The sequence below is a fragment of the Bactrocera oleae genome, chromosome 6 (genome assembly GCF_042242935.1).
Source record: "Bactrocera oleae isolate idBacOlea1 chromosome 6, idBacOlea1, whole genome shotgun sequence".
Lineage (NCBI taxonomy): Eukaryota > Metazoa > Arthropoda > Insecta > Diptera > Tephritidae > Bactrocera > Bactrocera oleae.
Window position 1 is genome coordinate 25,122,037 of NC_091540.1, and position 23,682 is coordinate 25,145,718.

Consider the following 23,682-nt stretch of genomic DNA (forward strand, 5'->3'; position numbering starts at 1 on the left):
CCATTTAGGACGGAAACATCTCTAAGTAATGTGCACATATGCATCTATTTTAATCAGATAGCTTAATTATTCAAGTTCACACTCTTGAGGCGCTAAAGGAAATTACAAGTTTTTTGCCAATTGCCACGTTCCTGTTTGTGGTAGGGGGTTATATGGTTGTGATTATGAATGCCCGCGTTGTCGTCTAGGCGACTCATATTGCTTTTTAGGCCCACATAATTTCTTAGCCGCAAAAACAAAACCGGAAGGTGCTAGGTATTTTGAGATTTTTGGGTTTTCGATTGTCACTCTTGCGTTCAACCCATTTAGGACGTTAACATCTCTATGTAATGTGCACATATGCATCTACCGTAATCAGATAGTTTAATTCTTCAAAGTCACACTCTTTAGGCGCTAAAGGGTAACTTGTGAAATTGAAAGTTTTTTGCCAATTTCCACGTTCCTGTTTGTGGTAGGGGGTATATGGTTGTGATTATGAATGCCCGCGTTGTCGTCGAGGCGACTCATATTGTTTTAAAGGCCCACATACTTTATAGCCGCAAAAACAAAACCGGAAGGTGCTAGGTATTTTGGGTTCTTTGGGTTTTCGATTGTCACTCTTGCGTTCAACCCATTTAGGACGTAAACATCTCTATGTAATGTGCACATATGCATCTACCGTAATCAGATAGTTTAATTATTCAAGGTCACACTCTTTAGGCGCTAAAGGGTAACTTGTGAAATTGAAAGTTTTTTCCAATTGTCCCGTTCCTGTTTGTGTTAGGCGGGTATATGATGTTGTTTATGAATGCCCGAGTTGTCGTCTAAGCGATTCATATTGCTTTTTAGGCCCAGATACTTTATTAGTAGGAAAAACAAAGCCGGAAGTTGCTAGGTATTTTGGGTTCTTTGGGTTTTCGATTGTCACTCTTGCGTTCAACCCATTTAGGACGGAAACATCTCTATGTAATGTGCACATATGCATCTATTTTAATCAGATAGCTTAATTATTCAAGTTCACACTCTTGAGGCGCTAAAGGAAATTACAAGTTTTTTGCCAATTGCCACGTTCCTGTTTGTGGTAGGGGGTTATATGGTTGTGATTATGAATGCCCGCGTTGTCGTCTAGGCGACTCATATTGTTTTAAAGGCCCACATACTTTATAGCCGCAAAAACAAAACCGGAAGGTGCTAGGTATTTTGGGTTCTTTGGGTTTTCGATTGTCACTCTTGCGTTCAACCCATTTAGGACGTAAACAACCCTATGTAAAGTGCACATATGCATCTACCGTAATCAGATAGTTTTATTCTTCTAAGTCACACTGTTTAGGCGCTAAAGGGTAACTTGTAAAATTGAAAGTTTTTTGCCAATTGCCCCGTTCCTGTTTGTGGTAGGCGGGTATATGATGTTGTTTATGAATGCCCGAGTTGTCGTCTAGGCGATTCATATTGCTTTTTAGGCCCACATAATTTCTTAGCCGCAAAAACAAAACCGGAAGGTGCTAGGTATTTTGAGATTTTTGGGTTTTCGATTGTCACTCTTGCGTTCAACCCATTTAGGACGTTAACATCTCTATGTAATGTGCACATATGCATCTACCGTAATCAGATAGTTTAATTCTTCAAAGTCACACTCTTTAGGCGCTAAAGGAAATTGAAAGTTTTTTGCCAATTGCCACGTTCCTGTTTGTGGTAGGGGGTTATATGGTTGTGATTATAAATGCCCGAGTTGTCGTCTAGGCGACTCATATTGTTTTATAGGCCCACATAATTTATTAGCTGCAAAAACAAAACCGGAAGGTGCTAGGTATTTTGGGTTCTTTGGGTTACCTATTGTCACTCTTGCGTTCAACCCATTTAGGACGTAAACATCTCTATGTAATGTGCACATATGCATCTACCGTAATCAGATAGTTTAATTCTTCTAAGTCACACTCTTTAGGCGCTAAAGGGTAACTTGTGAAATTGAAAGTTTTTTCCAATTGCCCCGTTCCTGTTTGTGGTAGGCGGGTATATGATGTTGTTTATGAATACCCGAGTTGTCGTCTAGGCGATTCATATTGCTTTTTAGGCCCACATAATTTCTTAGCCGCAAAAACAAAACCGGAAGGTGCTAGGTATTTTGGGTTCTTTGGGTTACCTATTGTCATTCTTGCGTTCAACCCATTTAGGACGTAAACATCCCTATGTAATGTGCACATATGCATCTACCGTAATCAAATAGTTTAATTCTTCTAAGTCACACTCTTTGGGCGCTAAAGGGTAACTTGTGAAATTGAAAGTTTTTTGCCAATTGCACCGTTCCTGTTTGTGGTAGGCGGGTATATGATGTTGTTTTTGAATGCCCGAGTTGTCGTCTAGGCGATTCATATTGCTTTTTAGACCCACATACTTTATTAGCAGGAACAACAAAGCCGGAAGTTGCTAGGTATTTTGAGGTTTTTGGGTTTTCGATTGTCACTCTTGCGTTCAACCCATTTAGGACGTTAACATCTCTATGTAATGTGCACATATGCATCTACCGTAATCAGATAGCTTAATTATTCAATTTCACACTTTTGAGGCGCTAAAGGAAATTACAAGTTTTTTGCCAATTGCCACGTTCCTGTTTGTGGTAGGGGGTTATATGGTTGTGATTATGAATGCCCGCGTTGTCGTCTAGGCGATTCATATTGCTTTTTAGGCCCACATAATTTCTTAGCCGCAAAAACAAAACCGGAAGGTGCTAGGTATTTTGGGTTCTTTGGGTTACCTATTGTCACTCTTGCGTTCAACCCATTTAGGACGTAAACATCCCTATGTAATGTGCACATATGCATCTACCGTAATCAGATAGTTTAATTCTTCTAAGTCACACTCTTTAGGCGCTAAAGGGTAACTTGTGAAATTGAAAGTTTTTTCCAATTGCCCCGTTCCTGTTTGTGGTAGGCGGGTATATGATGTTGTTTATGAATGCCCGAGTTGTCGTCTAGGCGATTCATATTGCTTTTTAGGCCCACATAATTTCTTAGCCGCAAAAACAAAACCGGAAGGTGCTAGGTATTTTGGGTTCTTTGGGTTACCTATTGTCACTCTTGCGTTCAACCCATTTAGGACGTAAACATCCCTATGTAATGTGCACATATGCATCTACCGTAATCAGATAGTTTAATTCTTCTAAGTCACACTCTTTAGGCGCTAAAGGGTAACTTGTGAAATTGAAAGTTTTTTGCCAATTTCACCGTTCCTGTTTGTGGTAGGCGGGTATATGATGTTGTTTTTGAATGCCCGAGTTGTCGTCTAGGCGATTCATATTGCTTTTTAGACCCACATACTTTATTAGCAGGAACAACAAAGCCGGAAGTTGCTAGGTATTTTGGGTTCTTTGGGTTACCGATTGTCACTCTTGCGTTCAACCCATTTAGGACGTAAACATCCCTATGTAATGTGCACATATGCATCTACCGTAATCAGATAGTTTAATTCTTCTAAGTCACACTCTTTAGGCGCTAAAGGGTAACTTGTGAAATTGAAAGTTTTTTGCCAATTGCACCGTTCCTGTTTGTGGTAGGCGGGTATATGATGTTGTTTTTAAATGCCCGAGTTGTCGTCTAGGCGATTCATATTGCTTTTTAGACCCACATACTTTATTAGCAGGAACAACAAATCCAAAAGTTTTTAGGTATTTTGGGTTCTTTGGGTTTTCGATTGTCACTCTTGCGTTCAACCCATTTAGGACGTAAACATCTCTATGTAATGTGCAAATATGCATCTACCGTAATCAGATAGCTTAATTATTCAAGGTCACACTCTTGAGGCGCTAAAGGAAATTACAAGTTTTTTGCCAATTGCCACGATCCTGTTTGTGGTAGGGGGTTATATGGTTGTGATTATAAATGCCCGACTTTATTAGCCGCAAAAACAAAACAGGAAGGTGCTAGGTATTTTGGGTTCTTTGGGTTACCGATTGTCACTCTTGCGTTCAACCCATTTAGGACGTAAACATCTCTATGTAATGGGCAAATATGCATCTACCGTAATCAGATAGCTTAATTCTTCAAAGTCACACTCTTTAGGCGCTAAAGGAAATTGAACGTTTTTTGCCAATTGCCACGTTCCTGTTTGTGGTAGGCGGGTATATGATGTTGTTTATGAAGGCCCGAGTTGTCGTCTAGGCGATTCATATTGCCTTTTAGGCCCACATAATTTATTAGCCGCAAAAACAAAACCGGAAGGTGCTGGTTATTTTTGGTTCTTTGGGTTACCGATTGTCACTCTTGCGTTTAACCCATTTAGGACGTAAACATCTCTATGTAATGTGCAAATATGCATCTACCGTAATCAGATAGCTTAATTATTCAAGGTCACACTCTTGAGGCGCTAAAGGAAATTACAAGTTTTTTGCCAATTGCCACGATCCTGTTTGTGGTAGGGGGTTATATGGTTGTGATTATAAATGCCCGACTTTATTAGCCGCAAAAACAAAACAGGAAGGTGCTAGGTATTTTGGGTTCTTTGGGTTACCGATTGTCACTCTTGCGTTCAACCCATTTAGGACGTAAACATCTCTATGTAATGTGCAAATATGCATCTACCGTAATCAGATAGCTTAATTCTTCAAAGTCACACTCTTTAGGCGCTAAAGGAAATTGAACGTTTTTTGCCAATTGCCACGTTCCTGTTTGTGGTAGGCGGGTATATGATGTTGTTTATGAAGGCCCGAGTTGTCGTCTAGGCGATTCATATTGCCTTTTAGGCCCACATAATTTATTAGCCGCAAAAACAAAACCGGAAGGTGCTGGTTATTTTTGGTTCTTTGGGTTACCGATTGTCACTCTTGCGTTTAACCCATTTAGGACGTAAACATCTCTATGTAATGTGCAAATATGCATCTACCGTAATCAGATAGCTTAATTATTCAAGGTCACACTCTTGAGGCGCTAAAGGAAATTACAAGTTTTTTGCCAATTGCCACGTTCCTGTTTGTGGTAGGGGGTTATATGGTTGTGATTATGAATGCCCGCGTTGTCGTCTAGGCGATTCATATTGCTTTTTAGGCCCACATAATTTCTTAGCCGCAAAAACAAAACCGGAAGGTGCTAGGTATTTTGGGTTCTTTGGGTTACCTATTGTCACTCTTGCGTTCAACCCATTTAGGACGTAAACATCCCTATGTAATGTGCACATATGCATCTACCGTAATCAGATAGTTTAATTCTTCTAAGTCACACTCTTTAGGCGCTAAAGGGTAACTTGTGAAATTGAAAGTTTTTTCCAATTGCCCCGTTCCTGTTTGTGGTAGGCGGGTATATGATGTTGTTTATGAATGCCCGAGTTGTCGTCTAGGCGATTCATATTGCTTTTTAGGCCCACATAATTTCTTAGCCGCAAAAACAAAACCGGAAGGTGCTAGGTATTTTGGGTTCTTTGGGTTACCTATTGTCACTCTTGCGTTCAACCCATTTAGGACGTAAACATCCCTATGTAATGTGCACATATGCATCTACCGTAATCAGATAGTTTAATTCTTCTAAGTCACACTCTTTAGGCGCTAAAGGGTAACTTGTGAAATTGAAAGTTTTTTGCCAATTGCACCGTTCCTGTTTGTGGTAGGCGGGTATATGATGTTGTTTTTGAATGCCCGAGTTGTCGTCTAGGCGATTCATATTGCTTTTTAGACCCACATACTTTATTAGCAGGAACAACAAAGCCGGAAGTTGCTAGGTATTTTGGGTTACCGATTGTCACTCTTGCGTTCAACCCATTTAGGACGTAAACATCTCTATGTAAAGTGCACATATGCATCTACCGTAATCAGATAGTTTAATTCTTCTAAGTCACACTGTTTAGGCGCTAAAGGGTAACTTGTAAAATTGAAAGTTTTTTTGCCAATTGCCCCGTTCCTGTTTTTGGTAGGCGGGTATATGATGTCCTTTATGAATGCCCGAGTTGTCGTCTAGGCGATTCATATTGCTTTTTAAGCCCACATACTTCATTAGCAGGAAAAACAAAGCCAAAAGTTTTTAGGTATTTTGGGTTCTTTGGGTTTTCGATTGTCACTCTTGCGTTCAACCCATTTAGGACGTAAACATCTCTATGTAATGTGCAAATATGCATCTACCGTAATCAGATAGCTTAATTATTCAAGGTCACACTCTTGAGGCGCTAAAGGAAATTACAAGTTTTTTGCCAATTGCCACGATCCTGTTTGTGGTAGGGGGTTATATGGTTGTGATTATAAATGCCCGACTTTATTAGCCGCAAAAACAAAACAGGAAGGTGCTAGGTATTTTGGGTTCTTTGGGTTACCGATTGTCACTCTTGCGTTCAACCCATTTAGGACGTAAACATCTCTATGTAATGTGCAAATATGCATCTACCGTAATCAGATAGCTTAATTCTTCAAAGTCACACTCTTTAGGCGCTAAAGGAAATTGAACGTTTTTTGCCAATTGCCACGTTCCTGTTTGTGGTAGGCGGGTATATGATGTTGTTTATGAAGGCCCGAGTTGTCGTCTAGGCGATTCATATTGCCTTTTAGGCCCACATAATTTATTAGCCGCAAAAACAAAACCGGAAGGTGCTGGTTATTTTTGGTTCTTTGGGTTACCGATTGTCACTCTTGCGTTTAACCCATTTAGGACGTAAACATCTCTATGTAATGTGCACATATGCATCTACCGTAATCAGATAGTTTAATTCTTCAAAGTCACACTCTTTAGGCGCTAAAGGAAATTGAAAGTTTTTTGCCAATTGCCACGTTCCTGTTTGTGGTAGGGGGTATATGGTTGTGATTATGAATGCCCGCGTTGTCGTCGAGGCGACTCATATTGTTTTAAAGGCCCACATACTTTATAGCCGCAAAAACAAAACCGGAAGGTGCTAGGTATTTTGGGTTCTTTGGGTTTTCGATTGTCACTCTTGCGTTCAACCCATTTAGGACGTAAACATCTCTATGTAATGTGCACATATGCATCTACCGTAATCAGATAGCTTAATTATTCAAGGTCACACTCTTTAGGCGCTAAAGGGTAACTTGTGAAATTGAAAGTTTTTTCCAATTGCCCCGTTCCTGTTTGTGTTAGGCGGGTATATGATGTTGTTTATGAATGCCCGAGTTGTCGTCTAAGCGATTCATATTGCTTTTTAGGCCCAGATACTTTATTAGCAGGAAAAACAAAGCCGGAAGTTGCTAGGTATTTTGGGTTCTTTGGGTTTTCGATTGTCACTCTTGCGTTCAACCCATTTAGGACGGAAACATCTCTATGTAATGTGCACATATGCATCTATTTTAATCAGATAGCTTAATTATTCAAGTTCACACTCTTGAGGCGCTAAAGGAAATTACAAGTTTTTTGCCAATTGCCACGTTCCTGTTTGTGGTAGGGGGTTATATGGTTGTGATTATGAATGCCCGCGTTGTCGTCTAGGCGACTCATATTGTTTTAAAGGCCCACATACTTTATAGCCGCAAAAACAAAACCGGAAGGTGCTAGGTATTTTGGGTTCTTTGGGTTTTCGATTGTCACTCTTGCGTTCAACCCATTTAGGACGTAAACAACCCTATGTTAAGTGCACATATGCATCTACCGTAATCAGATAGTTTTATTCTTCTAAGTCACACTGTTTAGGCGCTAAAGGGTAACTTGTAAAATTGAAAGTTTTTTGCCAATTGCCCCGTTCCTGTTTGTGGTAGGCGGGTATATGATGTTGTTTATGAATGCCCGAGTTGTCGTCTAGGCGATTCATATTGCTTTTTAGGCCCACATAATTTCTTAGCCGCAAAAACAAAACCGGAAGGTGCTAGGTATTTTGAGATTTTTGGGTTTTCGATTGTCACTCTTGCGTTCAACCCATTTAGGACGTTAACATCTCTATGTAATGTGCACATATGCATCTACCGTAATCAGATAGTTTAATTCTTCAAAGTCACACTCTTTAGGCGCTAAAGGGTAACTTGTGAAATTGAAAGTTTTTTGCCAATTGCCACGTTCCTGTTTGTGGTAGGGGGTATATGGTTGTGATTATGAATGCCCGCGTTGTCGTCGAGGCGACTCATATTGTTTTAAAGGCCCACATACTTTATAGCCGCAAAAACAAAACCGGAAGGTGCTAGGTATTTTGGGTTCTTTGGGTTTTCGATTGTCACTCTTGCGTTCAACCCATTTAGGACGTAAACATCTCTATGTAATGTGCACATATGCATCTACCGTAATCAGATAGCTTAATTATTCAAGGTCACACTCTTTAGGCGCTAAAGGGTAACTTGTGAAATTGAAAGTTTTTTCCAATTGCCCCGTTCCTGTTTGTGTTAGGCGGGTATATGATGTTGTTTATGAATGCCCGAGTTGTCGTCTAAGCGATTCATATTGCTTTTTAGGCCCAGATACTTTATTAGTAGGAAAAACAAAGCCGGAAGTTGCTAGGTATTTTGGGTTCTTTGGGTTTTCGATTGTCACTCTTGCGTTCAACCCATTTAGGACGGAAACATCTCTATGTAATGTGCACATATGCATCTATTTTAATCAGATAGCTTAATTATTCAAGTTCACGCTCTTGAGGCGCTAAAGGAAATTACAAGTTTTTTGCCAATTGCCACGTTCCTGTTTGTGGTAGGGGGTTATATGGTTGTGATTATGAATGCCCGCGTTGTCGTCTAGGCGACTCATATTGTTTTAAAGGCCCACATACTTTATAGCCGCAAAAACAAAACCGGAAGGTGCTAGGTATTTTGGGTTCTTTGGGTTTTCGATTGTCACTCTTGCGTTCAACCCATTTAGGACGTAAACAACCCTATGTAAAGTGCACATATGCATCTACCGTAATCAGATAGTTTTATTCTTCTAAGTCACACTGTTTAGGCGCTAAAGGGTAACTTGTAAAATTGAAAGTTTTTTGCCAATTGCCCCGTTCCTGTTTGTGGTAGGCGGGTATATGATGTTGTTTATGAATGCCCGAGTTGTCGTCTAGGCGATTCATATTGCTTTTTAGGCCCACATAATTTCTTAGCCGCAAAAACAAAACCGGAAGGTGCTAGGTATTTTGAGATTTTTGGGTTTTCGATTGTCACTCTTGCGTTCAACCCATTTAGGACGTTAACATCTCTATGTAATGTGCACATATGCATCTACCGTAATCAGATAGTTTAATTCTTCAAAGTCACACTCTTTAGGTGCTAAAGGAAATTGAAAGTTTTTTGCCAATTGCCACGTTCCTGTTTGTGGTAGGGGGTTATATGGTTGTGATTATAAATGCCCGAGTTGTCGTCTAGGCGACTCATATATTTTTATAGGCCCACATAATTTATTAGCTGCAAAAACAAAACCGGAAGGTGCTAGGTATTTTGGGTTCTTTGGGTTTTCGATTGTCACTCTTGCGTTCAACCCATTTAGGACGTAAACAACCCTATGTAATGTGCACATATGCATCTACCGTAATCAGATAGTTTAATTCTTCTAAGTCACACTCTTTAGGCGCTAAAGGGTAACTTGTGAAATTGAAAGTTTTTTCCAATTGCCCCGTTCCTGTTTGTGGTAGGCGGGTATATGATGTTGTTTATGAATACCCGAGTTGTCGTCTAGGCGATTCATATTGCTTTTTAGGCCCACATAATTTCTTAGCCGCAAAAACAAAACCGGAAGGTGCTAGGTATTTTGGGTTCTTTGGGTTACCTATTGTCACTCTTGCGTTCAACCCATTTAGGACGTAAACATCTCTATGTAATGTGCACATATGCATCTACCGTAATCAGATAGTTTAATTCTTCTAAGTCACACTCTTTAGGCGCTAAAGGGTAACTTGTGAAATTGAAAGTTTTTTCCAATTGCCCCGTTCCTGTTTGTGGTAGGCGGGTATATGATGTTGTTTATGAATACCCGAGTTGTCGTCTAGGCGATTCATATTGCTTTTTAGGCCCACATAATTTCTTAGCCGCAAAAACAAAACCGGAAGGTGCTAGGTATTTTGGGTTCTTTGGGTTACCTATTGTCACTCTTGCGTTCAACCCATTTAGGACGTAAACATCCCTATGTAATGTGCACATATGCATCTACCGTAATCAGATAGTTTAATTCTTCTAAGTCACACTCTTTGGGCGCTAAAGGGTAACTTGTGAAATTGAAAGTTTTTTGCCAATTGCACCGTTCCTGTTTGTGGTAGGCGGGTATATGATGTTGTTTTTGGATGCCCGAGTTGTCGTCTAGGCGATTCATATTGCTTTTTAGACCCACATACTTTATTAGCAGGAACAACAAAGCCGGAAGTTGCTAGGTATTTTGAGGTTTTTGGGTTTTCGATTGTCACTCTTGCGTTCAACCCATTTAGGACGTTAACATCTCTATGTAATGTGCACATATGCATCTACCGTAATCAGATAGCTTAATTATTCAAGGTCACACTCTTGAGGCGCTAAAGGAAATTACAAGTTTTTTGCCAATTGCCACGTTCCTGTTTGTGGTAGGGGGTTATATGGTTGTGATTATGAATGCCCGCGTTGTCGTCTAGGCGATTCATATTGCTTTTTAGGCCCACATAATTTCTTAGCCGCAAAAACAAAACCGGAAGGTGCTAGGTATTTTGGGTTCTTTGGGTTACCTATTGTCACTCTTGCGTTCAACCCATTTAGGACGTAAACATCCCTATGTAATGTGCACATATGCATCTACCGTAATCAGATAGCTTAATTATTCAAGGTCACACTCTTGAGGCGCTAAAGGAAATTACAAGTTTTTTGCCAATTGCCACGATCCTGTTTGTGGTAGGGGGTTATATGGTTGTGATTATAAATGCCCGACTTTATTAGCCGCAAAAACAAAACAGGAAGGTGCTAGGTATTTTGGGTTCTTTGGGTTACCGATTGTCACTCATGCGTTCAACCCATTTAGGACGTAAACATCTCTATGTAATGTGCAAATATGCATCTACCGTAATCAGATAGCTTAATTCTTCAAAGTCACACTCTTTAGGCGCTAAAGGAAATTGAACGTTTTTTGCCAATTGCCACGTTCCTGTTTGTGGTAGGCGGGTATATGATGTTGTTTATGAAGGCCCGAGTTGTCGTCTAGGCGATTCATATTGCCTTTTAGGCCCACATAATTTATTAGCCGCAAAAACAAAACCGGAAGGTGCTGGTTATTTTTGGTTCTTTGGGTTACCGATTGTCACTCTTGCGTTTAACCCATTTAGGACGTAAACATCTCTATGTAATGTGCACATATGCATCTACCGTAATCAGATAGTTTAATTCTTCAAAGTCACACTCTTTAGGCGCTAAAGGAAATTGAAAGTTTTTTGCCAATTGCCACGTTCCTGTTTGTGGTAGGCGGGTATATGATGTTGTTTATGAATGCCCGAGTTGTCGTCTAGGCGATTCATATTGCTTTTTAGGCCCACATAATTTCTTAGCCGCAAAAACAAAACCGGAAGGTGCTAGGTATTTTGGGTTCTTTGGGTTACCGATTGTCACTCTTGCGTTCAAACCATTTAGGACGTAAACATCTCTATGTAATGTGCACATATGCATCTACCGTAATCAGATAGTTTAATTCTTCTAAGTCACACTCTTTAGGCGCTAAAGGGTAACTTGTGAAATTGAAAGTTTTTTCCAATTGCCCCGTTCCGGTTTGTGTTAGGCGGGTAAATGATGTTGTTTATGAATGCCCGAGTTGTCGTCTAGGCGATTCATATTGCTTTTTAGACCCACATACTTTATTAGCAGGAACAACAAAGCCGGAAGTTGCTAGGTATTTTGAGGTTTTTGGATTTTCGATTGTCACTCTTGCGTTCAACCCATTTAGGACGTTAACATCTCTATGTAATGTGCACATATGCGTCTACCGTAATCAGATAGTTTAATTCTTCAAAGTCACACTCTTTAGGCGCTAAAGGGTAACTTGTGAAATTGAAAGTTTTTTGCCAATTGCCACGTTCCTGTTTGTGGTAGGGGGTATATGGTTGTGATTATGAATGCCCGCGTTGTCGTCGAGGCGACTCATATTGTTTTAAAGGCCCACATACTTTATAGCCGCAAAAACAAAACCGGAAGGTGCTAGGTATTTTGGGTTCTTTGGGTTTTCGATTGTCACTCTTGCGTTCAACCCATTTAGGACGTAAACATCTCTATGTAATGTGCACATATGCATCTACCGTAATCAGATAGCTTAATTATTCAAGGTCACACTCTTTAGGCGCTAAAGGGTAACTTGTGAAATTGAAAGTTTTTTCCAATTGCCCCGTTCCTGTTTGTGTTAGGCGGGTATATGATGTTGTTTATGAATGCCCGAGTTGTCGTCTAAGCGATTCATATTGCTTTTTAGGCCCAGATACTTTATTAGCAGGAAAAAACAAAGCCGGAAGTTGCTAGGTATTTTGGGTTCTTTGGGTTTTCGATTGTCACTCTTGCGTTCAACCCATTTAGGACGGAAACATCTCTATGTAATGTGCACATATGCATCTATTTTAATCAGATAGCTTAATTATTCAAGTTCACACTCTTGAGGCGCTAAAGGAAATTACAAGTTTTTTGCCAATTGCCACGTTCCTGTTTGTGGTAGGGGGTTATATGGTTGTGATTATGAATGCCCGCGTTGTCGTCTAGGCGACTCATATTGTTTTAAAGGCCCACATACTTTATAGCCGCAAAAACAAAACCGGAAGGTGCTAGGTATTTTGGGTTCTTTGGGTTTTCGATTGTCACTCTTGCGTTCAACCCATTTAGGACGTAAACAACCCTATGTTAAGTGCACATATGCATCTACCGTAATCAGATAGTTTTATTCTTCTAAGTCACACTGTTTAGGCGCTAAAGGGTAACTTGTAAAATTGAAAGTTTTTTGCCAATTGCCCCGTTCCTGTTTGTGGTAGGCGGGTATATGATGTTGTTTATGAATGCCCGAGTTGTCGTCTAGGCGATTCATATTGCTTTTTAGGCCCACATAATTTCTTAGCCGCAAAAACAAAACCGGAAGGTGCTAGGTATTTTGAGATTTTTGGGTTTTCGATTGTCACTCTTGCGTTCAACCCATTTAGGACGTTAACATCTCTATGTAATGTGCACATATGCATCTACCGTAATCAGATAGTTTAATTCTTCAAAGTCACACTCTTTAGGCGCTAAAGGAAATTGAAAGTTTTTTGCCAATTGCCACGTTCCTGTTTGCGGTAGGGGGTTATATGGTTGTGATTATAAATGCCCGAGTTGTCGTCTAGGCGACTCATATTGTTTTATAGGCGCACATAATTTATTAGCTGCAAAAACAAAACCGGAAGGTGCTAGGTATTTTGGGTTCTTTGGGTTACCTATTGTCACTCTTGCGTTCAACCCATTTAGGACGTAAACATCTCTATGTAATGTGCACATATGCATCTACCGTAATCAGATAGTTTAATTCTTCTAAGTCACACTCTTTAGGCGCTAAAGGGTAACTTGTGAAATTGAAAGTTTTTTCCAATTGCCCCGTTCCTGTTTGTGGTAGGCGGATATATGATGTTGTTTATGAATGCCCGAGTTGTCGTCTAGGCGATTCATATTGCTTTTTAGGCCCACATAATTTCTTAGCCGCAAAAACAAAACCGGAAGGTGCTAGGTATTTTGGGTTCTTTGGGTTACCTATTGTCACTCTTGCGTTCAACCCATTTAGGACGTAAACATCCCTATGTAATGTGCACATATGCATCTACCGTAATCAGATAGTTTAATTCTTCTAAGTCACACTCTTTAGGCGCTAAAGGGTAACTTGTGAAATTGAAAGTTTTTTGCCAATTGCACCGTTCCTGTTTGTGGTAGGCGGGTATATGATGTTGTTTTTGAATGCCCGAGTTGTCGTCTAGGCGATTCATATTGCTTTTTAGACCCACATACTTTATTAGCAGGAACAACAAAGCCGGAAGTTGCTAGGTATTTTGAGGTTTTTGGGTTTTCGATTGTCACTCTTGCGTTCAACCCATTTAGGATGTTAACATCTCTATGTAATGTGCACATATGCATCTACCGTAATCAGATAGCTTAATTATTCAAGGTCACACTCTTGAGGCGCTAAAGGAAATTACAAGTTTTTTGCCAATTGCCACGTTCCTGTTTGTGGTAGGGGGTTATATGGTTGTGATTATGAATGCCCGCGTTGTCGTCTAGGCGATTCATATTGCTTTTTAGGCCCACATACTTTATAGCCGCAAAAACAAAACCGGAAGGTGCTAGGTATTTTGGGTTCTTTGGGTTACCGATTGTCACTCTTGCGTTCAACCCATTTAGGACGTAAACATCTCTATGTAAAGTGCACATATGCATCTACCGTATCAGATAGTTTAATTCTTCTAAGTCACACTGTTTAGGCGCTAAAGGGTAACTTGTAAAATTGAAAGTTTTTTTGCCAATTGCCCCGTTCTTGTTTGTGGTAGGCGGGTATATGATGTCCTTTATGAATGCCCGAGTTGTCGTCTAGGCGACTCATATTGTTTTATAGGCCCACATAATTTCTTAGCCGCAAAAACAAAACCGGAAGGTGCTAGGTATTTTGGGTTCTTTGGGTTACCGATTGTCACTCTTGCGTTCAACCCATTTAGGACGTAAACATCTCTATGTAATGTGCACATATACATCTACCGTAATCAGATAGTTTAATTCTTCTAAGTCACACTCTTTAGGCGCTAAAGGGTAACTTGTGAAATTGAAAGTTTTTTCCAATTGCCCCGTTCCGGTTTGTGTTAGGCGGGTATATGATGTTGTTTATGAATGCCCGAGTTGTCGTCTAGGCGATTCATATTGCTTTTTAGGCCCACATAATTTCTTAGCCGCAAAAACAAAACCGGAAGGTGCTAGGTATTTTGGGTTCTTTGGGTTACCGATTGTCACTCTTGCGTTCAACCCATTTAGGACGTAAACATCTCTATGAAATGTGCACATATGCATCTACCGTAATCAGATAGTTTAATTCTTCTAAGTCACACTCTTTAGGCGCTAAAGGGTAACTTGTGAAATTGAAAGTTTTTTCCAATTGCCCCGTTCCTGTTTGTGGTAGGCGGGTATATGATGTTGTTTATGAAGGCCCGAGTTGTCGTCTAGGCGATTCATATTGCCTTTTAGGCCCACATAATTTATTAGCCGCAAAAACAAAACCGGAAGGTGCTGGTTATTTTTGGTTCTTTGGGTTACCGATTGTCACTCTTGCGTTTAACCCATTTAGGACGTAAACATCTCTATGTAATGTGCACATATGCATCTACCGTAATCAGATAGTTTAATTCTTCAAAGTCACACTCTTTAGGCGCTAAAGGAAATTGAAAGTTTTTTGCCAATTGCCACGTTCCTGTTTGTGGTAGGCGGGTATATGATGTTGTTTATGAATGCCCGAGTTGTCGTCTAGGCGATTCATATTGCTTTTTAGGCCCACATAATTTCTTAGCCGCAAAAACAAAACCGGAAGGTGCTAGGTATTTTGGGTTCTTTGGGTTACCGATTGTCACTCTTGCGTTCAACCCATTTAGGACGTAAACATCTCTATGTAATGTGCACATATGCATCTACCGTAATCAGATAGTTTAATTCTTCTAAGTCACACTCTTTAGGCGCTAAAGGGTAACTTGTGAAATTAAAAGTTTTTTCCAATTGCCCCGTTCCGGTTTGTGTTAGGCGGGTAAATGATGTTGTTTATGAATGCCCGAGTTGTCGTCTAGGCGATTCATATTGCTTTTTAGACCCACATACTTTATTAGCAGGAACAACAAAGCCGGAAGTTGCTAGGTATTTTGAGGTTTTTGGATTTTCGATTGTCACTCTTGCGTTCAACCCATTTAGGACGTTAACATCTCTATGTAATGTGCACATATGCGTCTACCGTAATCAGATAGTTTAATTCTTCAAAGTCACACTCTTTAGGCGCTAAAGGGTAACTTGTGAAATTGAAAGTTTTTTCATTTAGGACGTAAACATCTCTATGTAATGTGCACATATGCATCTACCGTAATCAGATAGCTTAATTATTCAAGGTCACACTCTTTAGGCGCTAAAGGGTAACTTGTGAAATTGAAAGTTTTTTCCAATTGCCCCGTTCCTGTTTGTGTTAGGCGGGTATATGATGTTGTTTATGAATGCCCGAGTTGTCGTCTAAGCGATTCATATTGATTTTTAGGCCCAGATACTTTATTAGCAGGAAAAACAAAGCCGGAAGTTGCTAGGTATTTTGGGTTCTTTGGGTTACCTATTGTCACTCTTGCGTTCAACCCATTTAGGACGTAAACATCCCTATGTAATGTGCACATATGCATCTACCGTAATCAGATAGTTTAATTCTTTTAAGTCCCACTCTTTAGGCGCTAAAGGGTAACTTGTGAAATTGAAAGTTTTTTGCCAATTGCCCCGTTCCTGTTTGTGGTAGGCGGGTATATGATGTTGTTTTTGAATGCCAGAGTTGTCGTCTAGGCGATTCATATTGTTTTAAAGGGCCACATACTTTATTAGCAGGAACAACAAAGCCGGAAGTTGCTAGGTATTTTGGGTTCTTTGGGTTACCGATTGTCACTCTTGCGTTCAACCCATTTAGGACGTAAACAACCCTATGTTAAGTGCACATATGCATCTACCGTAATCAGATAGTTTTATTCTTCTAAGTCACACTGTTTAGTCGCTAAAGGGTAACTTGTAAAATTGAAAGTTTTTTGCCAATTGCCCCGTTCCTGTTTGTGGTAGGCGGGTATATGATGTTGTTTATGAATGCCCGAGTTGTCGTCTAGGCGATTCATATTGCTTTTTAGGCCCACATAATTTCTTAGCCGCAAAAACAAAACCGGAAGGTGCTAGGTATTTTGGGTTCTTTGGGTTACCGATTGTCACTCTTGCGTTCAACCCATTTAGGACGTTAACATCTCTATGTAATGTGCACATATGCATCTACCGTAATCAGATAGTTTAATTCTTCTAAGTCACACTATTTAGGCGCTAAAGGGTAACTTGTAAAATTGAAAGTTTTTTTGCCAATTGCCCCGTTCCTGTTTGTGGTAGGCGGGTATATGATGTCCTTTATGAATGCCCGAGTTGTCGTCTAGGCGACTCATATTGTTTTATAGGCCCACATAATTTCTTAGCCGCAAAAACAAAACCGGAAGGTGCTAGGTATTTTGGGTTCTTTGGGTTACCTATTGTCACTCTTGCGTTCAACCCATTTAGGACGTTAACATCTTTATGTAATGTGCACATATGCATCTACCGTAATCAGATAGTTTAATTCTTCAAAGTCACACTCTTTAGGCGCTAAAGGAAATTGAAAGTTTTTTGCCAATTGCCACGTTCCTGTTTGTGGTAGGTGAGTATATGGTTGTGATTATAAATGCCCGAGTTGTCGTCTAGGCGACTCATATTGTTTTATAGGCCCACATAATTTATTAGCCGCAAAAACAAAACCGGAAGGTGCTAGGTATTTTGGGTTCTTTGGGTTACCGATTGTCACTCTTGCGTTCAACCCATTTAGGACGTAAACATCTCTATGTAAAGTGCACATATGCATCTACCGTAATCAGATAGTTTAATTCTTCTAAGTCACACTGTTTAGGCGCTAAAGGGTAACTTGTAAAATTGAAAGTTTTTTTGCCAATTGCCCCGTTCCTGTTTGTGGTAGGCGGGTATATGATGTCCTTTATGAATGCCCGCGTTGTCGTCTAGGCGCCTCATATTGTTTTAAAGGCCCACATACTTTATAGCCTCAAAAACAAAACCGGAAGGTGCTAGGTATTTTGGGTTCTTTGGGTTTTCGATTGTCACTCTTGCGTTCAACCCATTTAGGACGTAAACATCTCTATGTAATGTGCACATATGCATCTACCGTAATCAGATAGTTCAATTCTTCAAAGTCACACTCTTTAGGCGCTAAAGGAAATTGAACGTTTTTTGCCAATTGCCACGTTCCTGTTTGTGGTAGGCAGGTATATGATGTTGTTTATGAATGCCCGAGTTGTCGTCTAGGCGATTCATATTGCCCTTTAGGCCCACATAATTTATTAGCCGCAAAAACAAAACCGGAAGGTGCTGGTTATTTTTGGTTCTTTGGGTTACCGATTGTCACTCTTGCGTTTAACCCATTTAGGACGTTAACATCTCTATGTAATGTGCACATATGCATCTACCGTAATCAGATAGTTTAATTCTTCAAAGTCACACTCTTTAGGCGCAAAAGGAAATTGAAAGTTTTTTGCCAATTGCCACGTTCCTGTTTGTGGTAGGCGGGTATATGATGTTGTTTATGAATGCACGAGTTGTCGTCTAGGCGATTCATATTGCTTTTTAGGCCCACATAATTTCTTAGCCGCAAAAACAAAACCGGAAGGTGCTAGGTATTTTGGGTTCTTTGGGTTACCGATTGTCACTCTTGCGTTCAACCCATTTGGGGCGTTAACATCTCTGTGTAAAGTGCACATATGCATCTACCGTAATCAGATAGTTTAATTCTTCTAAGTCACACTCTTCAGGCGCTAAAGGGTAACTTGTGAAATTGAAAGTTTTTTCCAATTGCCCCGTTCCTGTTTGTGTTAGGCGGGTATATGATGTTGTTTATGAATGCCCGAGTTGTCGTCTAGGCGATTCATATTGCTTTTTAGACCCACATACTTTATTAGCAGGAACAACAAAGCCGGAAGTTGCTAGGTATTTTGAGGTTTTTGGGTTTTCGATTGTCACTCTTGCGTTCAACCCATTTAGGACGTTAACATCTCTATGTAATGTGCACATATGCATCTACCGTAATCAGATAGTTTAATTCTTCAAAGTCACACTCTTTAGGCGCTAAAGGAAATTGAAAGTTTTTTGCCAATTGCCACGTTCCTGTTTGTGGTAGGCGGGTATATGATGTTGTTTATGAATGCCCGCGTTGTCGTCTAGGCGATTCATATTGCTTTTTAGGCCCACATAATTTCTTAGCCGCAAAAACAAAACCGGAAGGTGCTAGGTATTTTGGGTTCTTTGGGTTACCGATTGTCACTCTTGCGTTCAACCCATTTAGGACGTAAACATCTCTATGTAATGTGCACATATGCATCTACCGTAGTTTAATTCTTCTAAGTCACACTCTTTAGGCGCTAAAGGGTAACTTGTGAAATTGAAAGTTTTTTCCAATTGCGCCGTTCCTGTTTGTGTTAGGCGGGTATATGATGTTGTTTATGAATGCCCGAGTTGTCGTCTAGGCGATTCATATTGCTTTTTAGACCCACATACTTTATTAGCAGGAACAACAAAGCCGGAAATTGCTAGGTATTTTGAGGTTTTTGGGTTTTCGATTGTCACTCTTGCGTTCAACCCATTTAGGACGTTAACATCTCTATGTAATGTGCACATATGCATCTACCGTAATCAGATAGTTTAATTCTTCAAAGTCACACTCTTTAGGCGCTAAAGGAAATTGAAAGTTTTTTGCCAATTGCCACGTTCCTGTTTGTGGAAGGGGGTATATGGTTGTGATTATGAATGCCCGCGTTGTCGTCTAGGCGACTAATATTGTTTTAAAGGCCCACATACTTTATAGCCGCAAAAACAAAACCGGAAGGTGCTAGGTATTTTGGGTTCTTTGGGTTTTCGATTGTCACTCTTGCGTTCAACCCATTTAGGACGTAAACATCTCTATGTAATGTGCACATATGCATCTACCGTAATCAGATAGCTTAATTATTCAAGGTCACACTCTTTAGGCGCTAAAGGAAATTGAAAGTTTTTTGCCAATTGCCACGTTCGTGTTTGTGGTAGGGGGTTATATGGTTGTGATTATAAATGCCCGAGTTGTCGTCTAGGCGACTCATATTGTTTTATAGGCCCACATAATTTATTAGCCGCAAAAACAAAACCGGAAGGTGCTAGGTATTTTGGGTTCTTTGGGTTACCTATTGTCACTCTTGCGTTCAACCCATTTAGGACGTAAACATCTCTATGTAATGTGCACATATGCATCTACCGTAATCAGATAGTTTAATTCTTCTAAGTCACACTCTATAGGCGCTAAAGGGTAACTTGTGAAATTGAAAGTTTTTTCCAATTGCCCCGTTCCTGTTTGTGGTAAGCGGGTATATGATGTTGTTTATGAATGCCCGAGTTGTCGTCTAGGCGATTCATATTGCTTTTTAGGCCCACATAATTTCTTAGCCGCAAAAACAAAACCGGAAGGTGCTAGGTATTTTGAGTTCTTTGGGTTACCTATTGTCACTCTTGCGTTCAACCCATTTAGGACGTAAACATCCCTATGTAATGTGCACATATGCATCTACCGTAATCAGATAGTTTAATTCTTCAAAGTCACACTCTTTAGGCGCTAAAGGAAATTGAAAGTTTTTTGCCAATTGCCACGTTCGTGTTTGTGGTAGGGGGTTATATGGTTGTGATTATAAATGCCCGAGTTGTCGTCTAGGCGACTCATATTGTTTTATAGGCCCACATAATTTATTAGCCGCAAAAACAAAACCGGAAGGTGCTAGGTATTTTGGGTTCTTTGGGTTACGTATTGTCACTCTTGCGTTCAACCCATTTAGGACGTAAACATCTCTATGTAATGTGCACATATGCATCTACCGTAATCAGATAGTTTAATTCTTCTAAGTCACACTCTTTAGGCGCTAAAGGGTAACTTGTGCAATTGAAAGTTTTTTCCAATTGCCCCGTTCCTGTTTGTGGAAAGCGGGTATATGATGTTGTTTATGAATGCCCGAGTTGTCGTCTAGGCGATTCATATTGCTTTTTAGGCCCACATAATTTCTTAGCCGCAAAAACAAAACCGGAAGGTGCTAGGTATTTTGGGTTCTTTGGGTTACCTATTGTCACTCTTGCGTTCAACCCATTTAGGACGTAAACATCCCTATGTAATGTGCAAATATGCATCTACCGTAATCAGATAGTTTAATTCTTCTAAGTCACACTCTTTAGGCGCTAAAGGGTAACTTGTGAAATTGAAAGTTTTTTGCCAATTGCCCCGTTCCTGTTTGTGGTAGGCGGGTATATGATGTTGTTTTTGAATGCCCGAGTTGTCGTCTAGGCGATTCATATTGCTTTTTAGACCCACATACTTTATTAGCAGGAACAACAAAGCCGGAAGTTGCTAGGTATTTTGAGGTTTTTGGGTTTTCGATTGTCACTCTTGCGTTCAACCCATTTAGGACGTTAACATCTCTATGTAATGTGCACATATGCATCTACCGTAATCAGATAGTTTAATTCTTCAAAGTCACACTCTTTAGGCGCTAAAGGAAATTGAAAGCTTTTTGCCAATTGCCACGTTCCTGTTTGTAGTAGGGGGTATATGGTTGTGATTATGAATGCCCGCGTGTCGTCTAGGCGACTCATATTGTTTTAAAGGCCCACATACTTTATAGCCGCAAAAACAAAACCAGAAGGTGCTAGGTATTTTGGGCTCTTTGGGTTTTCGATTGTCACTCTTGCGTTCAACCCATTTAGGACGTAAACATCTCTATGTAATGTGCACATATGCATCTACCGTAATCAGATAGCTTAATTATTCAAGGTCACACTCTTGAGGCGCTAAAGGAAATTACAAGTTTTTTGCCAATTGCCACGTTCCTGTTTGTGGTAGGGGGTTATATGGTTGTGATTATGAATGCCCGCGTTGTCGTCTAGGCGACTCATATTGTTTTAAAGGCCCACATACTTTATAGCCGCAAAAACAAAACCGGAAGGTGCTAGGTATTTTGGGTTCTTTGGGTTTTCGATTGTAATGTTCTCTATGTAATGTGCACATATGCATCTACCGTAATCAGATAGTTTAATTCTTCTAAGTCACACTCTTTAGGCGCTAAAGGGTAACTTGTGAAATTGAAAGTTTTTTCCAATTGCCCCGTTCCTGTTTGTGGTAGGCGGGTATATGATGTTGTTTATGAATGCCCGAGTTGTCGTCTAGGCGATTCATATTGCTTTTTAGACCCACATACTTTTTTAGCAGGAACAACAAAGCCGGAAGTTGCTAGGTATTTTGAGGTTTTTGGGTTTTCGATTGTCACTCTTGCGTTCAACCCATTTAGGACGTTTACATCTCTATGTAATGTGAACATATGCATCTACCGTAATCAGATAGTTTAATTCTTCTAAGTCACACTGTTTAGGCGCTAAAGGGTAACTTGTGAAATTGAAAGTTTTTTGCCAATTGCCCCGTTCCTGTTTGTGGTAGGCGGGTATATGATGTTGTTTTTGAATGCCCGAGTTCTCGTCTAGGCGATTCATATTGCTTTTTAGACCCACATACTTTATAGCCGCAAAAACAAAACCGGAAGGTGCTAGGTATTTTGGGTTCTTTGGGTTACCTATTGTCACTCTTGCGTTCAACCCATTTAGGACGTAAACATCTCTATGTAATGTGCACATATGCATCTACCGTAATCAGATAGTTTAATTCTTCTAAGTCACACTCTTTAGGCGCTAAAGGGTAACTTGTGAAATTGAAAGTTTTTTCCAATTGCCCCGTTCTTGTTTGTGGTAGGCGGGTATATGATGTTGTTTATGAATGCCCGAGTTGTCGTCTAGGCGATTCATATTGCTTTTTAGACCCACATACTTTATTAGCAGGAACAACAAAGCCGGAAGTTGCTAGGTATTTTGAGGTTTTTGGGTTTTCGATTGTCACTCTTGCGTTCAACCCATTTAGGACGTTAACATCTCTATGTAATGTGCACATATGCATCTACCGTAATCAGATAGTTTAATTCTTCAAAGTCACACTGTTTAGGCGCTAAAGGGTAACATGTGAAATTTAAAGTTTTTTGCCAATTGCCCCGTTCCTGTTTGTGGTAGGCGGGTATATGATGTTATTTATGAATGTCCGAGTTGTCGTCTAGGCGATTCATATTGCTTTTTAGACCCACATACTTTATTAGCAGAAACAACAAAGCCGGAAGTTGCTAGGTATTTTGAGGTTTTTGGGTTTTCGATTGTCACTCTTGCGTTCAACCCATTTAGGACGTTAACATCTCTGTGTAATGTGCACATATGCATCTACCGTAATCAGATAGTTTAATTCTTCAAAGTCACACTCTTTAGGCGCTAAAGGAAATTGAAAGTTTTTTGCCAATTGCCACGTTCCTGTTTGTGGTAGGTGATTATATGGTTGTGATTATAAATGCCCGAGTTGTCGTCTAGGCGACTCATATTGTTTTATAAGACCACATAATTTATTAGCCGCAAAAACAAAACCGGAAGGTGCTAGGTATTTTGGCTTCTTTGGGTTACCTATTGTCACTCTTGCGTTCAACCCATTTAGGACGTAAACATCTCTATGTAATGTGCACATATGCATCTACCGTAAATAGATAGTTTAATTCTTCTAAGTCACACTCTTTAGGCGCTAAAGGGTAACTTGTGAAATTGAAAGTTTTTTCCAATTGCCCCGTTCCTGTTTGTGGTAGGCGGGCATATGATGTTGTTTATGAATGCCCGAGTTGTCGTCTAGGCGATTCATATTGCTTTTTAGACCCACATACTTTATTAGCAGGAACAACAAAGCCGGAAGTTGCTAGGTATTTTGAGGTTTTTGGGTTTTCGATTGTCACTCTTGCGTTCAACCCATTTAGGACGTTTACATCTCTATGTAATGTGCACATATGCATCTACCGTAATCAGATAGTTTAATTCTTCTAAGTCACACTCTTTAGGCGCTAAAGGGTAACTTGTGAAATTGAAAGTTTTTTGCCAATTGCCCCGTTCCTGTTTGTGGTAGGCGGGTATATGATGTTGGTTTTGAATGCCCGAGTTCTCGC